The following is a 9,157-nucleotide window of genomic DNA, read 5'->3' on the forward strand; positions in this document are numbered from 1 at the left end:
ATGCTGATCATCACTGTTATAGTTCTCTGGCAAGCTCCAGAATAATTAAAGTGCTCCTTCAGCAGTGAGATGTTTCTTCTTATTTTTAGGACAAGAAAGAAGCAATCAGTAGGGACCGAACAGCCCGCACGCTATACGCTAAGCCTAACCTGGAACAGGTGAATCACATTGGTTTTCGTAAAAAAAACGTTCCGTTTATCTATGCACGCTAAACATCACAAATTATAGCTGATAGTTTGTTTGTGAGTGGTTACTGTAGTGCAAGAAACACAAGATTTACTCACCAGACATTTTTTTCTTGCTTGAAAGTAGCTCACAATAACACAGAAAAACAGAAAAGCGGACAATAAAAGAAACTGTCACTTGTGTTGTTGCGTGATTCCACTCAGCGAAAATGCTATGAAAGTGCATACAGAATGTTGTGGTATACTCAATAGGTAGAATTAGTGGCTTGTATGTGGTAGATTGAGCTCTCTTAAAGAGTGACAGCACGGAGAACGTGGAATGAAAAGTGGGACGTATATGTCCCGCTGTAGAACAAAGGGTTAATTTAATAAACGCATTGCACTGGTCCAGTTGGAAGTGTTCTGGCAACATAAACATATCAGTCATCAATGCTACACAAACGCAGGAACAGTAGAAAACACTTTTCAGTGACACTAGAACTTTTGAAAATGTATATTGGAATAGTGGTAATGTAAACTGAGCTTGTAGTGAAGCTTAGTTGGAAACTTACGTTCTGTGTTAATTTATTTTTAAATAATAGAAGTCTCGAATGCAGTGTAACCACTCCTGACAATTCTCTCGATTACATTTCAGAGGTATCAGCTTTATCCGAAACATTACGTAGTGCTCTGTCATCTTGTAATTGGAGTACAGCAGAACCGCTCTTGTGTTCAAGCTAAAGCACAAAAGAATGTTTTTCAAAACTTACGCGTGAATTTCATACGTGTACTTACGACAACCTTACTAACCGTTCCCAATTGAAGCAAACGTACGCACTACATCCAGTCACGAGCAAACGACGTGAGCTGATGTTATTCCGGGGGCGTCTACATTACGCGATCGGTCCTGCTAAGATGTAATACCCTCGGAGAGCATGCCATAATCACTGTTTTAACTAAGTACGATCCATAAGCACGACGAACGCCCTACACGCTGTGATACGGCGGCTACGCCGGCTCGGGCTTTTTGCCTTTAGCGTGATGGCGGTGACCGGCTTCACCTTGACAGAGCCACCTCCAGCCAGAAGTATAAATATATGACCTCCTAGGGTGGGACTGGTGGGTCTGCTCGCTGATTGGTCTTGCGTGTTTTATTATCGCTGCCTGGGGTGTATTCGCGTATACGGTACTCTAACAGTACTACTGATATTTTATTTTGTCGCCATGTGACCGAGAGTCCTCAACTGGCAAAAAAAAGAGAAAAACACACATGAAACAAGCAAGCTTACATTGTTTACTGTCGCGGTGAAAGAAGCAGTACATGCCCACAGTTATCGTACAGGTCAGGTGGACTTAATGCTGTTAGTCACTGAGTTTGCAACATACAAAAACACAGATGGCATTTGGCATCGAAAGATTAAATCGTGCAATTCATCCTCATCGTGTTGGACGTGCCGTTCAAAGCAGGGAGAACGAAGCTTCAGACAACTACATTTATGCTGGGTTGCCCTGATACTTTACTTTCGTGTAGTGCTGCTTGTCGTGTTTTACACTATACGTACTGGGTGTTCATTTTGAGGTTTTACGGAATTTTTAAAAATCGCCTTTGGCAGGTACCATAATTGTTATCGTTGAGCTGGGTTATTCGAAGAGGTGAACATTAGTAGCACGAGAAATCGAAACACATATTCAACTAATGAACTTGTTATTTAATTAGTTTACGACACATATTGCAATTTACGAATTGTAGCCGGTGAGTTCGCAAGACACATCCACTTGAAATGAATTTCCAGGATGACACCAGTTTCGAGATATTATTTCCCAAAGTGTGGGACAAAATGCATGGGCGTTCCAGTTACTTTTGTGCTTCAATGTATAAAACAGCATTTTGGTAAAAAAGTAAGTGGAACAACAGTGCATTTTTACGGCGAGTTTGATGGCGCATATCTGCAAACTGGGGCCATTCTGGAAATTAATTCCAAGTGGATACACGTGACAAGCTCGCCGCCTACGATTCGCAAATTGTACTATGTTTTGTAAAGTAATTAACTAAGAAGTTAATTAGTTATTTTTTGTTATTTAGTTGAATATGTTTCGATTTCTCGTGCTACTAATGTCCACCTCATCGATTAACCCAGCTCAGTGATATGAATTATGCTACCTGCCACAGGCGATTTCCAAAAATGCCATAGAACTTAAAAATGAACACCCTGTATATACCAAGAAAGCGTGCGTTTTCCTGACGCCTTCCCTTTCTTTTTGAGCTCCACGAAATATGGACGACTTCAAACGGTGCACTTTAATGCTCTGCGGTTACCATTATGTCTGTGGGCCGCATGAACTTTACTTTAGTCGTCTGGCACAGACGGTGTATTCAGATGTAGGTTCTGGCATCATCTTTCTTACCCTGCCACGTAAATCTCTTGAGCAGTTCATTGTACGTGTGCCAGAAACCCTCGCGCCCACCTGATTCTGGGGTGTCATGGTAGAGATGCAGTATCTTGGGAACCATTGTAGCTGGAACATGGTATTTGGCATCGATAAACTTCATTTCTTCAGTACCCTCCCAGAGCTTCATGTGATAAATATTTTGAGGGTAATCAAATGTGTTCGGTATTAGTAACCTGGACAGTGCATCAGCGTCGGTGAGTAGAAGACTGGGGTGATGGGAAATGAAGAAATCAAACTGTTGGAGATAATTTACCCGTCTAGCGATGCGTCCTCTTTGTTGTGTCATGCCAAGAAGGTGAGTGAGTGCCTGGTGATCTATGAAAAGGGTGAGAATGCGCCTTCTAGGTAAGTTCGAAAATACTGCACAGCTTTCAAGACAGCCATGCACTACTTTTTCTGTTGTAGAGTAGTTGATTTCAGCTCTCTTCCATGTATAGCTGTAGTACCCGACTACATAAAGCTTTTGGTGGTTTGACTTCGACAATTTCTGATACAGAACGGCGCCAGTCGCATAATATGAGGAATCTTAATTACGCACAAACGGTAAGGAGAAGTCTGGTATCCGTAGGATAGGGTCCGACGATATTATTTTAACAAGTTCACAGTACGCGGTTTCACACTCGTCAGCCCACTAGTACGGTATGCCTTTCTGCGTCAAACGTCTGAGACATCTTGTCATTATGGCATAGTCTTTGATGAAGGACCTAAAGTGTCCGGCTAGACCTAGGAAAACAAGCAGTGAGTGTACATCATAGGGCTCCACCAATTTTGAAATTCTTTCACCCGATTCATACTTTGTACTTTTCGTGGACTCGTCAAAAACTTTTCCGAGGAACACTACCTTTTCTTGGAAGAAAGCGCTTTTTTTAAGTTCACTTTGAGATGTGCAAGACTGAGAGCATGCAAAACTTGTGAAAGGTGTTTCTGATGTTCTTCCTTTGTTTTTGAATACACAACTATATCATAAATGTAAACGTTGCACAACGTGCCCAAGTATGGCTTCAGGGTTTTATTCATGATCTTATGAAACCACGCTGGGGAGTTCTTCCACCCGAAAGGTAGTCGACTATATTAGTATAAGTCGAACGGTGTTATGAACGCAGCGTCCTTTTTCGTTTACACAGTCAATGGAATTTGCCAGAAGCCCTTGCAAAGTTCTAATCTCGAAAACCAACGGCAATCACCGCTATCTTCAATTATGTAATTAATCCTCGGCATTGGGTGAGGTATCCGCTCAGTTTGTTGATTAAGAGCTCGGTAATCTGTGCAAAAACGAAAAGTTCCGTCTTCTTTCGGAGCAACAGTTATAGGCGATACAAGTGGTGACACCGACGGTCTAATGATAGCAGCGTCCACCATTGCTTGTAGCTCTGCTTTCAACCATATCTTTTTTCCCGTGACCTATTATACGTAGTTCTTCGCATCGCTGCTTTGTCTACGAGGGAGAAAGGAACCGCATGAGATTTCAATTCTGGAGAGTAGTTCCCTATGCACAAAAACTCTGGGTATTCCGTTTTTATGTCATCCTGATAGCAAATTTCTTTTAAGTGTCCAGGTGCCTCTAGCTCGTTGTTGTTTTCTTCAATAAGGACCTTGCGTCCCAGTCTTTAACTTTTTTCATATTAGGGTGAGACAAAAGAAAGTCATAAGTTACATCCGCCAACACTAATACGTCTGTCTTAATGCTGTGACCTTGAAATTCAAAAACTACACACGCCCACTCATTACGTGAGCTCACAGTCCCATCATATCCCTGGACCCGCAGAGCCCTGCCACTATGCAGGTGGTTGAAGTCCACTAGACTCTTATTCATTATGGAAACAGAAGCTCCACTTTCGAGGAGAGCTTTTATTCCAATGTCATCGACTATGACAGGGACGTGCTGCAAGCCAGGGGACACTTCGCACACGGTATCATACAAGTCTATCATTCGGGGCTTTTCATCGACACGGACTTGTTTTCGCGGCAACAACAGGAAGAGTGGCCAGAATTTTCAGAAGTGTCTTGATCAAAGAGAAGATGTCACCGTCGCACATGTAGAGTGATTAAACAACAGTCGAAGGGATGTCCACTTTCCTGCCATAGCCGCAGATCGGTTTCAATCACACTTGCAGTTATCGGGGTATGCCTTCCAATGAGTGAGCCATACCGCTAGGAAATCTCCGTTACTAGTTCTGCTTCGCCTTCGGCTGTAATAGTATACAGCTGAGGCGGCCTAAAGGCGAAGAACCCGCAGACTCCAACTCTCTCTTCGTTAAACCTTGATTTGAGGTCTGCCAACACATTATCCAGTAGTTGAATTTATGCCCACATCTGGTAGAAGCGGGATCGAGCGCTGGAGTGTTAGACCCATGGGTCTTTCTCTTCATGATGCGAGGAAGCCGCAGCTTTGTTTTAAGTTCATCCCCAGTGCAACGGCTTCCTCGTAGAGAGGCTGGAGTACCTTTTCCCAGTTTCTTCTCTGAACAGTTACAACAGCTACAGTGTCTGGCAACGTGTTCCTTGTTCTGTGCACATTGACGAACATCTGGTAAAGGCGACTCAGACGTAACGTGTGTGCCAGTAGGTCCGAAATGCAAACTGTCGCGATTATAAACTTACCATCGCCAAGAGCGACGGGGAGCGACCCCGCTTTTCCAGCGCTTTGCAGTTCTCTCCAGTTGGCGACGGCGTCGAGAGCTTCAGCCATGGAGCCAAGTGAGTTTAGAAATTGGGTGACACTGTCGTGTCGCTCAACCCATCTCATTTCGCAAAGGCCCTTAAGTTGGTGGCGAACTATGTTTTTCAGTACAATATTTCTTTTTGGTAACGCGGTGAATAAGGAAATTACCTCCTTCTTAAACCCAACTGCATTCCTGACGGCTTGAACGAGCAATGAATCGATTAAGACAACTTGAGTGCGTGGTTAAAGCACTGCGAGTGAACTGAGTTTGGCGCACACTGCTAAGTGTCGGACACGGCACAACATAGCTCTGACACCATGACGCTGCAGCCATCTGGATATGCCAACGAACTTGCCGAGGTGGAGTACTAGGCCCTTCAGCATAATTAGAACCCACTCACTGAGTACTTTCCCTGTAAGGATGGGCGAAGTTACGCTGGCATTGACAGCATGGCTGTCACTGCGTAGGTCGACGAAATGGATTAAGTATTCTCGTACCCAGTGGCGCACCAACTATTTCTAGAGTGGGGGGGGGGGCAAACAGAAATCTCTCTCCATATATATATATATATATATATATATATATATGTATTTGTATGAACGAGAGGAAAGGGGAACCGAGGGGCCGGATTTTTATTATCATATCATTATTTTTATTATCATACCAAAAAGATCAGGTGTTCTTGATGCCTGCGCCAGAAAGGATGTTCCACACCCGCCCCTAGGTTTGTGAGTGCTGGCGCTGGTCAACACCCCCAGGGTTAGTTCCTGCTGTAAAACATAAATACCCCAGTAAGTGGAGGGGAAAACAGCTCCGCGGTAGCTCAATGGTGAGAGCATCGCACGCGTAATGCGAAGACGTGGGTTCGTTCCCCACCTGCGGAGAGTGGTTTTTTCATCCGTTTTCATTTCCATTAATTTATCATTTCTTTAATTCAATTAATAAGTACAAGTAATTTCCCCTATGCTGTTCTTGGTGTCATTGTTTGTTGGCTTCTTATGATATATATATATATATATATATAAATTGTGAGCGCATTTTGAGCATGTCGTCGTCGTCATCTGTACATACGACTCAACATCATCTTTTGTCTCGTGCGGTGCTTCGTCTCTGACTCGGGCGACTGCTCGGAAATAAAGGCATCGCATCGGTCGACGTCTCACAAGTGGTGGAGCGTGCTTCGATTCCCACGTCCTCTTACTTTCCCGATTCCCCTGGAGCTCCGGTCTGGTCGTCGTTTGCTCTCGCCTACCAGGGTGATGGCAGAAACCAACCCATCCACCAGTGCTGCTACCACCTCTGCTCAGCCAGCTGGGCCTACCTGGACGGTGAACACCACACACCGCGATCCTCCCGTCTTTGCCGGCCTCCGCGGCGACGACGTGGACGATTGGCTCGATCACTACAACAGAGCCAGCGACGCCAACCATTGGGACGACACGCACAAATTGCAGTATGTCTCCTTTTACCTAACCGAAGTTGCGAAGACGTGGTTTTTTAGCCACGAAAGTGACTTTTCGGACTGGCCATCGTTCACTCAGCAATTTCGCCAGATATTCGGCATGTCGTCTGGACACTCCGAAATCGCGAAACAGAGGCTGGCAACGCGCGTACAAGAACAGGACGAGTCCTATACATCCTACATTGAGGACGTCCTCGCTCTCTGCCGCCGCGCACAGAGTGACATGGCGGAAGCTGACCGCGTTCACCACATACTGAAGGGCATCAACACAGTCGCCTTTAATGCTCTCGTCATGCAGAGCCCAAACTGCTTTGGTGATATTATCACAGCATGCCAACGTCTAGACACACTCCAGTCTATTCGCCTGCCACACGCCTCTTGCGACCATCGTCTCAACGGTGATGCTGAGTTGCGAGCCCTGATACGCACTCTAATCAGCGAGGCACTTCACGGACACCTTTCTGGACCTGCGACGCTTGCGACCGTTCGCCCCGCTCCTACTGGACTGCGTGACATCATCAAGGACGAACTGGTGTCGATGACAAACGCCCAAATGGAAAAGTCTGCTGGACCATTTCGTCCGCCAAGTTATGCCGAAATTGCCTCCCGGCCTCCCTCGACCGTTCAGTCTTCACCTGCCGAAGCTTACCGCGACCCCCTAGCTTCGCTGGAAGCGAATAATCCTGCACAGCCGTACTACTCTCCGTGGCGGTCGTCGCGCCCTGTTTGTTTCTACTGCGGTATTCGCGGCCACATTTCTCGCTACTGCCGTCGGCGTCAGCAGGATGAAAGGCGAGGCTATGCTACCTTTGAGCGAGACAGCGCACCTAGGTTGGATTACTACGTTCCCGGGCGTCACTCAGGTGAAAGGCGAGGCTACGCCAACTTTGAGCGAGACAGGACACCAGGGCCAGATTCTCACGTTCCCGGACCGTACACAAACTCCTCTGGTCGCTCTCCTTCACCTTCCCAGGACATGGCTCGAGCATCCCGCTCGCCCCGGCGTCGCTCTCCTTCACCTTACCACCGTTCCTCATCGCCTTTGCGCGCTGCTTCCCATGTTGTGGAAACCCGCTCGGAAAACTAGACGCTGCAGTTTTTGGAGGAGAAACTGCATCGTGTCGGACTAACCCAATTCCTCCTGCTCGCCCCGCCAATTCGCTCTCGGTTTGTGTGGAAGGTGTTTCCGTCGACGCCCTTGTAGATACTGGAGCCGCTATTTCTGTTATGCATCGTGAACTGCGCTTTCGTCTGAGAAAATTGCAAACGCCGTATGTTGGTCCAGTCCTATGTGGTGCCAATGACGTTCCCATCTTTCCTACCGGACAATGCACAGCTCGCGTTCTGATAGACGGTATTCGTCATCATGTGCATTTGCGGTGCTTTCGACGTGTGCTCATCAGATTATATTAGGATGGGACTTCCTGTCAGCTGTTTCTGCACTAATTTCGTACGGCGACCCAAGGATTCACATCAGCGACACCGAGACTTATCCAGTTTTTGATTCCCCGTGTCCCAACCTTATTGCAGCAGCGGATTTCCTTATCCCACCAGACGAAGAACGTATTTTTACCGTTGGGTCAAAAGACATTGTCGACGGAGATGCAGTGGTTGTACCTTCTCAGCTTTGCATTTCTCGAGGACTCGCGATCGCTTCTTGCTTGGTCCGGTTCTCGAGTGGCTATGCCAGCCTCACAGCCTTTAATACGACTCCTGAGCCACTACTACTGCCGAAAGGGCCTACTGTCGCCAAGCTCGCCGACGCTGCGCCGGTATGTGTCGTCAGTGTTTCGCCTGCCACATCTTCCGCGCATTGTACGCCCGCAGAAGGCCGCACTAGTGCCATTAAGGCCACCTTGAGTGCAGATCTCAATCAGGCCCAGACCAACGCACTCCTCACCATTTTAATGAAGCATGAAGCTTGTTTTGGCGTTTCTTCGCGAGGCCTGGGTCAGACCACTAACTACTCATCGAATTGAAACAGACGGCTCTCGCATCATGCGCTGTCGCCCGTACCGTGTGTCACCTTCGGAGCGAAAAGAAGAACAAGTGAACGACATGCTGACACGCAACATTATAAGGCCTTCAGGAAACCCTTGGTCTTCTCCTGTTGTGCTTGTTAAAAAAAGGATGGTTCTGTGCGCTTTTGCATCGATTATAGGGCGCTAAACAAAATTACCCGTAAGGATGTTTATCCAATGCCTCGTATTGACGATGCTTTGGATACCTTAAAAGGTGCCGAGTATTTCTCGAGCCTCGACTTGCGCTCTGGATATTGGCAGATTCCTATGCATGAGCCAGATAAAGAAAAGACGGCGTTTGCTATACCTGATGGCCTTTTCGAATTTAACGTGATGGCTTTTGGACTGTGCAATGCACCAGCTACGTTTGAACGTATGATAGATACAGTACTCCGT

General features: G+C 46.5%; 1 non-coding gene across 1 annotated transcript; it reads left to right on the forward strand.

Annotated features, from left to right (window-relative positions):
- The first annotated feature begins 6,090 nt into the window (after positions 1-6,090).
- Positions 6,091-6,162, forward strand: Trnat-cgu (transfer RNA threonine (anticodon CGU)). The gene has a single exon. It is a non-coding gene; the product is annotated as a tRNA-Thr (tRNA).
- Positions 6,163-9,157: the final 2,995 nt, after the last annotated feature.

This window comes from Dermacentor silvarum, chromosome 1, assembly GCF_013339745.2.
Source record: "Dermacentor silvarum isolate Dsil-2018 chromosome 1, BIME_Dsil_1.4, whole genome shotgun sequence".
Classification (NCBI taxonomy): Eukaryota; Metazoa; Arthropoda; class Arachnida; order Ixodida; family Ixodidae; genus Dermacentor; species Dermacentor silvarum.